The sequence below is a fragment of the Psammomys obesus genome, unplaced genomic scaffold (assembly GCF_907164565.1).
Source record: "Psammomys obesus unplaced genomic scaffold, mPsaObe1.curated_primary_1811, whole genome shotgun sequence".
Lineage (NCBI taxonomy): Eukaryota > Metazoa > Chordata > Mammalia > Rodentia > Muridae > Psammomys > Psammomys obesus.
Window position 1 is genome coordinate 11,452,580 of NW_026596034.1, and position 14,971 is coordinate 11,467,550.

At 45.9% G+C, this 14,971-nt stretch overlaps 1 protein-coding gene and 1 pseudogene across 3 annotated transcripts in view; one reads left to right on the plus strand and one right to left on the minus strand.

Annotated features, from left to right (window-relative positions):
• The window catches only part of Kifc3 (kinesin family member C3), a 91,478-nt gene that overhangs the window by 71,659 nt on the left and 4,848 nt on the right, over nt 1–14,971 (minus strand). The window lies entirely within an intron of this gene.
• On the plus strand, nt 7,489–8,103 carry LOC129687262 (60S ribosomal protein L31-like; annotated as a pseudogene).

Consider the following 14,971-nt stretch of genomic DNA (forward strand, 5'->3'; position numbering starts at 1 on the left):
AGCTGAGGCTGACTTCAGACTCTCTTCTTGGCTAGGATTGGCTTGAATACCCTTGATCCTCCTGACTCCACCTCCCGAGGGCTGGCAGTTTATCCATAAGTGATTTTCAGCCTCCCAAATCCTGTTTCACCCTCAGCCTCCCTGGCCCAGCCAACAGCAACTACCTCTTCCACCTAGTGACCTGAGAGGAGGCTTCACAGGCATTCCTCGCTTGTGTTTCTGTATTATGTTAGTGCGTGTGTAGCCACAGTGTGCGTGTGGAGATCAGATAATGTGGGGGAGTTAGCTCTCTCTCCTGCCCCAGGAGCCTTGGGTTAGCTCCAGGTCCAAGATCACAGGAAGGCACCTAAGAACACGCTTGGGTTCCTGGAACACAGGTCATCAGGGATGTATGGCAAACGCTCTTCCCTGCTGAGCCGGCTCACAATCCCTGATGCTTGCATGTTTGTGGTCTTTTGGTTTGTTTGGAAATGGAGGTTTAATACGTTGACCAGGCTGACCCTGACCATTAGATTCTCCTGTCCCTGACTCCTAAGCGCTGGGATTACAAGTGTGGGCCATCACATTTAGCTCTTTCACACTCTATACCCTATCATCCGACTCTGGTAGACCTTCCTTTCAAATATAATCCAGAATTCAACCATGTCTCTCTGCCTGGAGCCCTACCATACCTCCAGCCATGTCCTAGCATGCAGGGACCCTCTTAAAGCCAAAGCCCAGTGCCATCACCCTCGTGTTCAGAGCTTTCAATGGCCCCCATGTTAACTCATGCAATACACCAAGCACAGTGTCCCTCAAGCGCTCTGCTTCATGCTGTCCATTATCCCCCTGTCCCTCCACTCTAAATCTGCTGGGAACCCTCGACTCTCCCCTCCCCAGCAGTGTGGGTGCCTTTTCCTCAAGGGTACTCCATCCAACTTTCTTAAAACCACCCCTCAACTTCCCTGTCTGTAGCGAGCTCTCCCACTCTGCTCTTGTTTGCTTTTGGGACAGGGCTCACTCTGTAGCGTGGGCTAGTCTCGAATCCCTGAAAGATCCTGCTGCTTCGCCCTTCATCCTTCACCTAGGATCATAGGTGAGCTCCACCAGGCCTGGCTTTGTTTTCTTGGGGTTTTTGTTTTGTTTGTTTGTTGTTGTTGTTGTTGTTACAGCTTTACTGGCTTTCAGCATGCTGTGACAAGGCTTATGCTTTACTCAGATCCAGGGTCTCGTGGCCCTCTGCGAAGGACAGTAAGCTCCACATGTTGGGATCTTTGTCCGCACTGTTTGCCAAGGGCTCTCAGGCATCTGCCCCCAGCCTGGTGTGAAGTAAAGGCCCTGCAAAGGTTTGTGAAGGAAGGGTATGGAATAGCTGTCTAAACAAGAAAGAACAGAGGACGTACTTCTGACTTTCCTGCCCCTTGGGGAGATTGCTGGGGTGAGAGCTAGAGACCTCATACAGATACCGAACTCCACCTTTCCACCCACCCAGAAGTGAAAACTCTAGAGATGCCTAAGAGAAGGTGTGAGGGAGGGCTCCACCCATTCCAGAGTAGGGTAGGCAAGACCCTCAGGTCCAGGGTCTCAGAAAGGCACCTAGGTTTACTCTCGGGTTCCTGGTCCCCATGCCTGAAGCCTCAGCTAGGAGAAGCAGGGCTAGATCCCTGCCTGTGGCCTTCCAGTACCTCAGATCCAGACACAGGCTCTGAACTATAATATTGAGGAAGGTAAGGTGAGCTGTGGGCGTCTGAGCGTGGTGGGAAAGCTGGCCACCTGGATTGGGATGTGGCACTGCCCAGACAGGTACCAATTCTCTTGTCAAGCCCTTCCTAAGCCAGGCTCCTATGGCCCATCATTCCTCCCCTCTTCCCATTTAGTAACCATAAGAGAAAAACAGATTAAAAATGTCTCCCACAAGGCTAGTGCACCACCAGCCGGCCCACCCATGTTCATCTTATTTCCATAGGTTCAGTTTCCTTCTCAAACACTCAGGTATTTATTGAGTTTTGAGAAAACTCCCAAGCTTGACTGTGCCGGAAGAAGCTCTTTTTATGAACAGAACAGAGCGACGATCGGACTTCACGTTTCTTTACGATTCTGCAGTGTAGGGAAACATATTTAGTTGTGGTTCCAAGCTCTCTGCATAGCTCCTAAAACAGCTGTTTTCAACCTGTAGGTCGAGACCCCGTTGGGGTAGCATATCAGATATTTACAAACCCTGGGTCAGGGCAGGGGCAAGTGCTTGGAGCCCTGGCCCAGCCCTTTCTGTCTCCCATCTTTTGGATAAGCCAATCAGTTTAAGCACAGTTAAATTCCTGCATGCTGGGAGCTGTTCAGCAATTCAGCCCTCCTGAGGAGGGGAAGTGGTATCTCTTGAACTTACAGCCTGTCAATCAGAAAGCTTAGCGGCTGGGGACGTGCTACCAGCCTCGGAAGAGAGTATATAGCCTTGAACTAGTACAGGTTATCAGGTATGGGGCCTGATGCATCCAGGTTCCTGGCCTCTTATTCAAAGAACTGAAAATAAGGGCTCACCCGGGTTTGCAACAATTACAAGACAAGTCTGAAGCAACAGAGGAGTTCCAGAGGAATAGGTGACAGCAGACTGGGGGTACTCAGGAAACCCAGGTTTTTGCTTGAGGCTTCCTTTTAGGAGGTTCATGACAAGGAGGAGGATTTGGCTACTAAGGGCTATAATTTGAATGATCTCTCTTAAACATCAGTAATGTTTTATGAGGTAGGAAGAGACCAGAGGCTCCCAAATGAGTCTGTGTGTGTCAAATATCCACAGGTAGGACGGCCCGATTTCCTGTCATCCTGGGGGAAGGGAGTCAGAAATGAATTTACATGTGACATAAGTGCTGAGGAAATGATGAAGACAGACTTTCCTTATGTTCAAACCCTTGGCCTCCAACGCTGTCAACAGTGACAGGACAGACACAGTTCCACACAGCCGACCTCACCAGCCTGGAGAGCTTTTAAGGACCTCGCAGAGTCTGACGTAAACACTGAGACTTTCAGGGCTGACCAGTTTACCAGAGCAGAGTTGGAGGGTTTTACTGCTTTATGTTTAAATATTTATTGTTAGATGGACGTGGTGGTGCACGCTTTTAATCTCCGAATTTGGGAGGCAGAGGCAGGCAGATCTCTGTGAGTTCAAGGCCAGCCTGGTCTACATTTGTAAGTTCCAGGCCTCCTCACCCCAATAAACAAAACAAATCTAATTTGACTAAAAGAAATTTTTTGTGCTGTGTGGGAGTAAGGGGATTGGAATGGGGTGGAGGTGGGTGGGGGTGTTCCCCCCTCTCTCTTTTAATGAGAGAGGTATTTGATGTGATTCCAGAGACACCCTAAAGGGAATCACAGTAGTCTGACGCTGCAAGCAGAGCTACAGATGTCGCACACAGGTTTGGTAATGTCTTTTCCCTGTCAGTGGAATTTCTGGTGCGGTTCATGGCTAAGAAGGAAGAAAGGCCTTAGGCTGTGGTTAATTGTGCTAGAATTCTGACCTATAGCTGCAAAGGCTTCGACCAGATGCTCCAGTGAGGGCCTTCTCCCTTTTCTCAAGTCCATCAAATTTCCTCTGCCTTTGCATTCTGCCTTAATGTATGCTAAGTAAGTACCTATTCTACTGGATTTTAAAAAAATAAAACATTTATTTATTTTTATTTTATGCGTATTTGTGTTTTGTCTGCATGTACGTCTGTGTGAGTGGCAGATCTTGGAGTGATGGATGTGGGAACTGAACCTGGGTCCTCTGGAAAAGCAGTCAGTGCTCTCAACATCTCTTCAGCCCTGTACTGGATTTTTAAAAACAAGGAAAATAATGGGGATATGAAGAAAAGAGAGAGAGAGAGAGAGAGAGAGAGAGAGAGAGAGAGAAGTACTCCTCACAGTGGAATCTGGCTGAAACCTCTCACCACCTGAGAAGAAAAGTTTCAGCTCGAGGACCCACAGTCACCCTGGAGGTTGCTTTATGTTAAATTAACGATGAGCCAGGCTTAGGCCTGAGTGTATCTGTGCCTCGCCTCTTTTTCCCCAGTTGTTTCCTGGGAATCTCAAACAAGACTGTTAGCTTTGTTCCCAGTGAAGTGCCTCTGTGGTGAGCTAGGCTCATCTGCCGCCCTATCAGGTGCAGGGCGCCGGTGCCCCTCACAAACGCACTGTAATCTCCTTTCTGTTCCTTTGCAATCCTTTAAAGACAAACGCCTTAAGATCCACCCAAACCCCATATCTTGGCTATTGTAAAGACAATGAAATGGGAATGAGAAGCCTACACCCTTGCTGTCTTAATCTTACTGTTAACCCTTGTGCTCAAAAATCTGTATTTCAAATGCTTTTTTGGTTTGGTTTGGTTTGGTTTGGTTTTTCGAGACAGGGTTTCTCTGTGTGGCCTTGGCTGTCCTGGACTCACTTTGTAGACCAGGCTGGCCTTGAACAGAGATCTGCCTGCCTCTGCTTCCCAGAGTGCTGGAATTAAAGGCATGCACCCCCAAGCCTGGTTCAAATGCCTTTTAAAAAACAAACCCCAACTCTGCTTCACACTGACTCATTTGGAAATTCCTTTCTGTGTTGAAGCCAGGGATTCAGTTTTTCTGCAGTCGAGGTCCCCCAAAAGGATAAAGGAACCCCCTCCCAGATTTTGGGATGCATTGTGAAGCTGTGTCCCTCACTGCCACTGTGGACTCTAACTCTTCAGCCCATGGCTTCTGAGAGTCTCATTGTGTAGCCAGCGCTGGTCTTTACCTCTCAAACTTCTCCCCTCTCCTACCGCAGCCTTTCCTTTTTCATGCACAGGGGGTAGAGGGGTACTTAGCTCCTTAGAAATTAAATAAAGTCTAAAATCTGCGTGTGTTAGTTTAAGTTGTCAGAACTGTGGACTCTCTTCCTGGGAGGCCAGCTCCTGCTCTGGTTGGTTGGAGGCCGTAGCCAGTCCCTTCATGCAATGGAAGTCCTGGGAAGCTTTTATTTATTCTTTGGGACAATAAAGGGAGAGGATGAGCATCTTTTTTCAGAATAGCTATTCTCCTGTTAAAGCTGTTAAATCCCATATCAAATATGAGGATATTTTTCCTATCAAATATTATAATATTATGTTTAGGACAAGGAATTAAAATGTTTTTTATCTCCTTCACCTAGTAAAACTTTTATGCAAACATTTCAGTGCCCCTTTCAGGGGAACTTCTGTTTACACAGAGAGGCCCACTGCTCTAGGGATATGATGGTCTGGAGCAGTAACCTCTTTCTGCTTCCTCCTTCATTTCCTGTGTGCCAATTTTTTTTTTTTCAGGCTAGCCAAGTGAATAAGACTGTGGGGTGGACCTCAGGCAATGGGGTGGGGTGGGGGGGGACAGTTAAAACCTGAGCTAGAATGAAAACCAAGAGCAAGCACTTCCTGTCTCAGAGCATTTGCTCCTCTGAGCCCACCCTCTTGAAGAAGGGTGAAGTCTGCCTTGTCCAGACACTTGGGTTAGAGTAGTGGTCTCTTTCTTTTGCCACTCCAAACTTATTTCTGACGCTGGGATGCCAGGAGTGCACTTTCCACGTCTCATTTAGTTTGGCTCTTGTTCGTGTTTTGGGGCGGAGAGACAGGCTAAGTGCAGGCTCTGTTACTGAGTCTCACCATGACGAACCAGCTTGCCTCCAGCTTAGGCTTAAAAGCCATCACCTTGTGGTAAAGATGAACTAGGTTCATTCCTGTTGATGATTAAATCTCTGTTTCTCAGGGATTGGGATCTGCTCCACCCTTACCTTAACTATGAATGGTTCTGTACTGCCTGTTCCAGGAAATGACAAGCATGACTTAGTTTCAAAATGTTGTTATGACCGCCTGTTGTTGTGACTGCCTTGTTATGACCACTTTGCCACCACGTCTTTGTTTCAAGTTGTCATGAACAACTTGTTATGCTTATGTTCTTCTTTGGTAACCCCACCTATTTGCCAAATCTCCCACTAGGAAACCCCCACTCCTAGACTATACAAGCCCTTATATTCCTTATGTCCAATGCTGAGCTCTTGAACCCTGCTTTCAGGGAGAGATAGCCCATGTATAGAAACAAACAAACAACAAAAACAAAAAGCTTGCTTTAGTTATTTTGGCCATGACTTGGGTCTGTGATCTTTTCCTTCCAATCTGTGGGATTAAAACCCATTTTCAGATCACGTCCAGAAAAGTCCTTTACAAAACAATTTAAAAATGCTCTGAGAGACTGTGTTTGGGCCATCTTTACTGTTTACTAAAAACTGGATGCCAAAGTTCCACTAGTAAATCCTTTATTTTTTTTTATGTCTATAGCCTGGAAATTCCAGTGCAACTGGGGAGTCTGTTAAAGCTCTAAACTCATTTTGTCCAGATGAGAATGCACTGTCTGATAGTATCCTCATTTACTCAAGGTTCTGGTATGAAACTGGGAACAGGGTCTGGTTTACTTGAGGGAAGGACCATCCAGAGGGCTGAGTTTCCGGACCAGCCTTCAGGGTGTCTTATGGAGGGGGGGAGGGTACTAGAGCACAGGTTTGGCATGAGCAAATGAGACAAATGGGAGTGGAGTAGGGACCCACCTCTGCCCGGGGTAGGTGTTAAATGCTGGCAAATTGCTGTTAAGATCATGATTACTGGGCATAAGCTCCTTAAGTTCCAACTGAAGCATCAAAGAAATTGGGAGTTGGGGCAATCTGATTCCATATTTGGCGGCAAGCCAGCCATTACCCCAGTGCTTTCTCGGCCTTCCTAACGCCGCACACAACCCTTTAATACAGTTCCTTATGTTGTTGCGAACCCCCTCATCATATCATTTTCGTTGCTACGCCATAACTGTGATTTTGCTACTGTGATGCAAATATCTGATATGTAGGATATCTGATATGCGACCCCTGTGAAAGGGTTGTTCAACTCCCAAAGGAGCCACCACCCACAAGATGAGAACCACCGCATTGTCCTCCGGTCAGCATCAGCTGCTCAGGAGCTCTTGGAAAATTACACAGCCCCAGCCGATTGCCTCTCTCCTGGAGACGCAGTAGCTGCAGCCTGGACTGTCTGGACAACAAGGGGCAGACATTTTGCCACTGGAGCCTTAGTAAACTCCAGATGATCCTACAGCCATCTTCACCCAGCAGAGGAACAACACTTGCATTAGCGGTCTAGCAAAGCGACCAGCGTGACTGGTGCTAGAGACAAAACAGTGACTGGTGCAGTCACAGATCTTCATCTGCGAGCGAAATGTGGTGCTGTTACTACAATCGCCCCTTCTGTTGGTGTCTGGGCAGGCTGTTCAGAAGGCACACTTGGTGAGCTGGCCGGGACACAGATACCATGCTGTGCTGTCTCCTCTGGTGTTGCAACATCAGGCCCAACAAAAGCCCTTCAGTCAGTCTCTGCTTTTCACGCGCCTAGTTTTAGTAGCGTGGGCTGAGCGGTAACAATGGAAGACAGCAGCAGAGAGAGCAGCAAGGCAGCGAGGCAGTGAAGAGGCTGCTGAACAGTTCAAGAGAGCGCCCAGGGCAGGAGCAATGGCAGACAGAGAGCTGAAGCTGAAGAAGGAAGAAGACCGTAAAGAAAGAGAAGAGAAACTGCAGGCCCTGGTTGTTATTAGAATTTTGAAGAAGTCTGGCAGTGGTGGCACACACCTTTAATTCCAGCACTTGGAGGCAGAGGCGGGCAGATCTCTCTGAGTTCAAGGCCAGCCTGGTCAGCATATCACCCCGTGTCAGAAACAAACAGCTTTTCCAGCTTGGGCCTGGCAGAACGACTCCCGCAAAGAAGGATGGCGAGAAGAAGGGCCACTCTGCCATCAGTGGGGTGGTGACCCAGGAGAATGCCATCAACATCCACAAGCGCATCCACGGGGTAGGCTTCAAGAAGCATGCTCCTCGGGCACTCAAAGAAATCGGAAGTTTGCCATGAAGGAGATGGGGACTCCAGATGTGTGCATAGATACCAGGCTAGATAAAGCTGTCTGGACCAAAGGAATAAGGAATGTTCCAGATCACATCCTTGTACATTTGTCCAGAAAACGTCATCAAGATGAGGATTCACCAAACAAGCTTCATATGTTGGTAATTTATGTGCCTGTTACCACATTCAAAAATCTACAGACCGTCAATGTGGATGAGAATGTCAAATAAAGTTGCAGAACTAACAAAAACAAAACCACAAATATGTACATATATATACAGGTACATATAATGAAACTTCTATGATGATTTAATTATTTTTCTCTTACCCTCCTCAAACATTAACTGTAGAATCTAAGAAGGTTCTTCCCTTTGCCATCGGCTAGAATGTACCTTTTCTGTCTTCTAACAGCTGAGTGATCAGAGGACCGGGGGATTAACAGTGACACTGGCCGTGTAAATTAGCGCTTACACCTGCAGCTCGGTGGGCCTGACTGCAGGGCTCAAAAGCCTTTCAATGGCCAGCTTGACGAAATGAAAAACCACCAGCACAGAGGCACCATTCTGGGTCTGTCTGTGGGGACATTCCCAGGGAAGTTTAACTGAAGAGGGCGGAGCCATCCTGAGTGTGGGGCAGCGCCAGTGGGCCGAGGGCCTCAGAAGCACAGAAAGGGGGAAGGAGAGAGCAAACTGCAACACTTGCTGCTGCCTTCCCTGCTCGGAGGGGCTGCACTCTGAGACTGTGAGCCAGAACCCTTCTTCTTTTCATTTGCCTTCTTGTTGGGTATTTTGTTAACAGCCATGAATAAGGAAGCTAGTGTGTCTCTTTAGCACTTCTAGGAACCCGCCACAGACAAACGGATACCTCAGTCCAAAAGGTAAGCTGTAAATAAGCAACGCAGCCAGGCGTGGTGGTGCTCACCTCTGCCCCCACGACCTGAAAGCCAGATAGAGGCTGCGCTAAGTTTGGGGCCACCTCATCTATGGAGCTGGTTTCTGGCCAGTCAGGGCTACAGAGTGTGTGAGCGGGTGCAAGAGAGATGGCTCAGAGGTTAAGAGCACTGGCTGCTGGGTTTGATTCCCAGGACCCATAGGACAGGTCACAGCAGTCTGTAACTCTGGTTATAGGGTATCCAACGCCCTTTTCTGTCCTCTCAGGGCACCAGGAAGGCACCGTGGTCTACAGACGTACATGTAAGCAAAACACCCATACACATAAAATAAAGGTTTCTTTTTAAAAAGGCAAAACAGTCAAACCCAGCTTTCAGATTCCACTCTACTCATCAATTTATTTCTGTCGAGCAGTTTGTTTTTATTGGTTGACTGTGATTGACAGGGTATCACCACCCAGGCCACGCTGGCTGCCAACCTGCAGAGATCCACTGTGTTCGCCTTCTGAGCACCAGGATTAAAGGCATGAGCTGTCATTGCTTGGTCTTTTATTTCTTCTTGTACAGCCTAGTTTAATTGAGATAAATTACCTTTTAGGTAATGATAATAAAACTTTTTTTTTTTTTAAGATAGGGTTTCTCTGTGTAGCCTTGGCTGTCCTGGACTCGCTTTTTAGACCAGGCTGGCCTCAAACTCACAGTGATCCACCTGCCTCTGTCTCCCAGAGTGCTAGGATTACAGGCGTGTGCCACTGTGTCAGGCTTATGATAATAAAATTTACAACCGTCCTTTGAGATAAACTGCTGTGTGCGTGCATTCGTGCACATGTATGACCAACTTAATTATCCTATAAAGCCCTTATTACAGTGGTTCTCAACATGAGGGACTGTATTAAAGGGTCACAGCATTAAGAAGGTTGAGAACCACTGCTCTATGTAGCCTTGGTAGGCCTGAAACTTGGTATGTAGCCCAGGTTGGCTTTGAACTGACAGAGATAGATCCTCCTGCCTTCTGAGTGCATGAACTCCCATACTCAGCTGCTAGTTTTCTCTTGAAATATGCATGTCTTTAATTCCAGCAGTCAGGAGGCAGAGGCAGGTGGATCTCTGTGCGTTCCATTTCAGTCTGGTCTATATAGTGAGTTCCAGTACAGCCAAGAGTATGTAGAGAGACCGTCTAAAAAAAAAAAAAAAAAAAAAAAAAAAGAAAAAAAGAAAAAGAAAGAAAGAAACTAGCAGCCCTGCTACATGCATACCTGTAATCCTAGTATTCAGGAAGCTGAGGCAGAAGGGTAAGAAATCAAAGCAACCTAGACTACAAAATGAAATTTGATCTCAAAAATAAGTAAATGCATTTTAAAACTGGTTGGTGGTAGAGCACACCCTTAATCCCAGAATTTGGGGGCAGAGGTAGGTGGATCTCTGAGTTCAAGGCCAGCCTAGCTTACAGAGCAATTTCCAGGAAAGCCAGGGCTACACAGGGAAACCCTGTCTCAAAAAACAAAAAACAAAAAAAAAACAAAAAACAAAAAACAAAAAAAAAACCAACACATAAACAAAAACCAACTGAAAGTGCATTTGGGGCTGGAACACAGCTCACTGATACAGAACCTGTCTAGCATGCACACAGCCCTAGGTTTAATCAGCAACCATAAAAGCAGGAAAATCTCAAAAGTCTAAGGCAGGCAGATTATCATGAATTTGAGGCCAGCCTGTGCTACACAGTAAACTCCAAGGTAACCTAGGCTACACAGAGCAGAACTGTCTCAAAAAGCAAAACAAAACAATAGACAGCAGAACAGGCATGGGGGCACATTCTTGTAATCCCTGTAATTTGGCAGCTAAGGCAGGAGGCTCATCAGTTCAAGGCAAGCTGGGGTTACACAATGACACTAAAGTCCTGAGTGAGTTGTTTGACAAGGTTGTGCCTCCCGGGAGTGGTGAAGCCTTCTCCACTGGTGAGGCTCACAGGGATAGCACAGCCTTCCTGTGGTCTATGTGCAGATATTGATGGTGTGTGCAGAAAATGTCCACTGCACCCTTCTTCCTGCCATGGTGCGTGCAGCTGGAAGTCTGTTCCCTACAGAGATGGCTCCGGGGATCAGCCAAGCCTGCCTCCTTGTTTGGGGGATTATGATAACCTGCCTCCTTCTTTATCAGTGTGTACTAACCCCATCTCCCTGTTCAGCTGTATGCAATGCCATCTGAGGGCCCAGACCATCCGGTCTCAGCTTTCCTTTGTCTGTGTAGCTATCATTTCTTCATTCCCTTGTTGTCCCTAGTCAAGATTCTGGGACGCAAGCTGTGCAGGGACGCAGCAACACTCTGTTGCAAAAACAAAACAAAATAAAACCTGTACACAGTAAATAAGTTAAAATAATACACTTGAAATATTTACATAGGGCCTATGTTGTATTTAGGATTTATTATTGATACATCTTTTATTAATGCTGCTGTTAATCCTAAACAGCTGTATGACCAAATCACCACACAAAGACTATGATTTATTTAATTAGCCTAGAACACAAGGCTAGGCAATAGTTACTCCATCCTAAACCTCCAAGCCCTCATAGTTTCCTAATATTTAGATTTCCCACATTATACTTGCGTTTAGTGATATATTAGGTCTAGTCCATCTCGCCACATTGTTCCAAAATCTCTGCTCCTGCCTCTGTTCTCTCAGCTCTCTTTCCCTTCATTCTCCTCTGCCTCCCACCTTCGTGTCCTCTGGCTCCTCCCTCTCTTCCTGCTTCCTTTCCCTTGTTCCACATTGTGGCTAGTTGCTTTATTTTGGCATGTTTACACAAAGTTGAGACAGGTGATGCTTAGAATAAGTATCACAATGCAATGTCGGGATTGAAACCAGAGAGTGGGGGAGAGAAATCAGCATTTGAATGAACAAGGGTAAGATGTCTGCGTTCCAAAAGAACATTATACCAGCAGGCCTGTAAGATGGCTTAGCCAGTGAAGGTGCTTGCCTTCACCTCCCGAGTCCCATCCCCAAAAACCCACGTATAGGTAGAAGGCGATAGCCAGCTTCACAGAGTTAATGTGAACATTCACACTGTGACACGCCATACAGAGGCACACGCACTAACAATAACTGATTTTAAAAGTTTTAAAGTAATCTAAAAGACAACATAAAGGGGCAAATGGAGAAATAAAAAATAGAGGAGACTAACATAAAAACCCAATGGTCAACTAGATTCAAAAAATATAATTACATTAAATGTAAATTGTCTCCAGGACAGCCAAGGCCACACAGTAAAACCCTCTCTTGAAAAACCAAAAATTAGCCAGGAGCAGTGGCACACACCTGTAATCCCAGCACTCTAGCCGAGGCAGGGAGATCTCTGTGAGTTCGAGGCCAGCATAGTCTACAAATCAAGTCCAAGAGAGCCCAGGGCTCTGTTAAACAAAGAAAACCCTGTCTCAAAAAGCAAACAAACAATAACAAAAAAAAAAAAAAGGAAAGAAAGAAAAAACAAAACCCAACAACAACAATAAAAAATAGTACATTGTCTGAGTACACCAACTGAAATGCAAAAATCACTAAACTGTTTGGTTTGGTTTGGTTTCTGAAACAGGGTCTCACTATGTAGCCCTGTTTGCCTTTATCTCATAGTAATTCTCCTGCCTCCGCCTCTAATATACTGAGATTATGTGTAGGACCTATTATGCACAGATTTAAATTGGGCTTTTTGTTTAGTTTGATTTTTTTTTTTTTTTTTTTTTTTGGAGACCAAATTTTATGCCATAGCCCAGGCTAGCCTCATCCCCATGTCAATCCTCATCTACTCAAGTATTAGGATTATCGGATTATGCCAGTCTATCCAACCCTTGTTTTGTTTTGTTTTTGAGACAGTCTCACTCTGTAGCCAAGGCTAACCCCAAACTCATGCCAGTGCTCCCACCTAAGCCTCTCAAGTACTGGAATCAGAGTCATGACCATTACACCCAGTGTTTGAAATTCTGATTTCTAAGAAGAGCCCCCTCCTAAGAAGTACTTCACACACAATGGCAAAGGACTATGACACCTAAAGACGGAAAACTTCATACCATGCAGCGGGGTAAGGCCAGAGTGCCTATATTAATATTAGATAAATACCAAAGCAAGAAAGTGACCAGGAATAGAGCGTTATTACATAATGAGAAAAGGGTCAGCTTGTCACCAAGAAGAAAACCTCGCCCCATGAGATGCTGTCGGCAAGTCTTTGCAATCACTCCGGAGGCCACGGATCCTGTCAGAGCTAAACCAGCTCCCTCACAGAGAAATGACCCCACGGAAATATGAAGAAACTCCCCAGCTGGACTGAAAACCACTGATTTTGGGGGTCACCTGATCAGGTGGTACACCGTTGGTCTCCGCTAACCCCTGCTGTGTGTGTTGTCGCCGGCTGCCCTTTTTAGGAACCCCCCAAACACTACCTTTTTGCTTGGGCCTGCAGATGACAGACAGGTAATTAGGATGGATGAGAGGGCGGCCTTTCCTTTGCCTGTGCCTGTCTCCTCTCCTGCCTTAGCCTTCAGGTTAAATTCGGCTGAGTTCTTCTACACGTAAGCATGTTAAGCATTTGAGAAATGTGTTGTCCAAAATTATAAAAGAGGGTTAACTTGACCTAGACATGCCTCATAGGTCCCTCGCCCAGTCTTCCAGGCTAATGACACCCACAGCCACCATGACTAAAAACACCAGACCAAGAAGGCAGTGAAAAAAGGGGAGCCTCCTGGAAGAGCCCTACCTAGCAGAAGTGTCATGAATATTCATAATATTCATGTTATGAATATTCATTCCTCCCATTTACTGGCCATCTCTCCCCTCATTATTCCTATCTAAATAGGGTAAGGGAGCTGATTTCATTGATTTCTTTATTGTTTTTTTGTCTTATGATTTTTTGAGAAGCAACCCCTCCCCCCACCATGTAGATCAGACTGGTCTAGAACTCACAGGTAGTTTAGGCTGGCCTTGAACTTGTGACCCTCCTGCTTTAGGCCTTTGACCGCTGAGCTTGTAGGCATTTGCTACCATGGCCAGCTGGAAAAACTGATTTAGGAGCAAGATCTCTCCTCTCCTTTCCTTCCTCACTGAACACAGCCTTCGCCCTCTACTGTTATACAGTCTTTATCCCCAGCACCCATCTCTCAAGCACTGGTCTTTCCACAGAATGAACACCTGGACCCGGATCTAGTACCCGCTTCCCCAAGAAGACAGAACTATCCTAAACATACGTGCCTAACAAAATAGCCTCAGATAAAGGAAGCAAAATCTGTAGAAGCTATAGAAGAAATGGGGAAACACACAGTTGTTATAGTTAAGGACTTTAGCACACCTCCCTCAGTGATTGATGCTATGAGGAGGCAAAAAATATACGTAGCTATAGAACTGAGTCATCCCAGCACCTGAACGGACCCCATTGACTTTTATGGAATCTTTCATCTAATAAAAACAAAATACACAGCCTTCTCGAGGGCAAGTAGAATACTGTTAGACCATGCTGTAGGTCATAAAACAAATCCCAATATACTTAAAAGGAGCTCATCTTTTGGTTGTAAGCCCAGCCTTTAATAGCTAAGCCATCTCTCCTGCCTACTATAAAAGACTTAAAATGATGGAAAAATTGTTTTCCAAAAAGGAATTAAATTTGAAGCCAATAGAAAAAAAAAATACCTGGGAAAATACTTAGGAATAAATAGTATACTTCTTTAGTTTGGTTTAATTTTGTATTTGTATTTTGTTCTGCTTGAGGCAGGGTCTTCCTCTAGGGCCCTGGCTGGCCCAGAACTAACTGTATAGACTGGCTTCTCAAACTGCAGCAATCCCCCTGCCTCTCTCTGCCTCCTGAATGCTGGAATTTTACAGGTGTGTGGCACCATACTTAGCAGCAGCACCCTCCTAAAGTGGGGGTCTTGGTCTGAATAGAAAAACCATTCAAGCCAAACAAAAATGAAAATACAGCATATGAAAATTTGTAGGACTCCAGTAAGTAGTGCTTAGAGAAAATTTATGGCATTAAATGCTTACCTTAGAAGAAATAAGAGCCACTGTTGAAAAACTAATCTAGATAGCTCATGGTGGCACATGCCTATAATCCCAGCCCTAAAGAGGGAGAAGCAGGAGAAAAGGAAGTTTAAAGGCAAGTTTGGGCTACCTCAAAGTCCTGTACACACACACACACACACACACACACACACACACACACACACACACA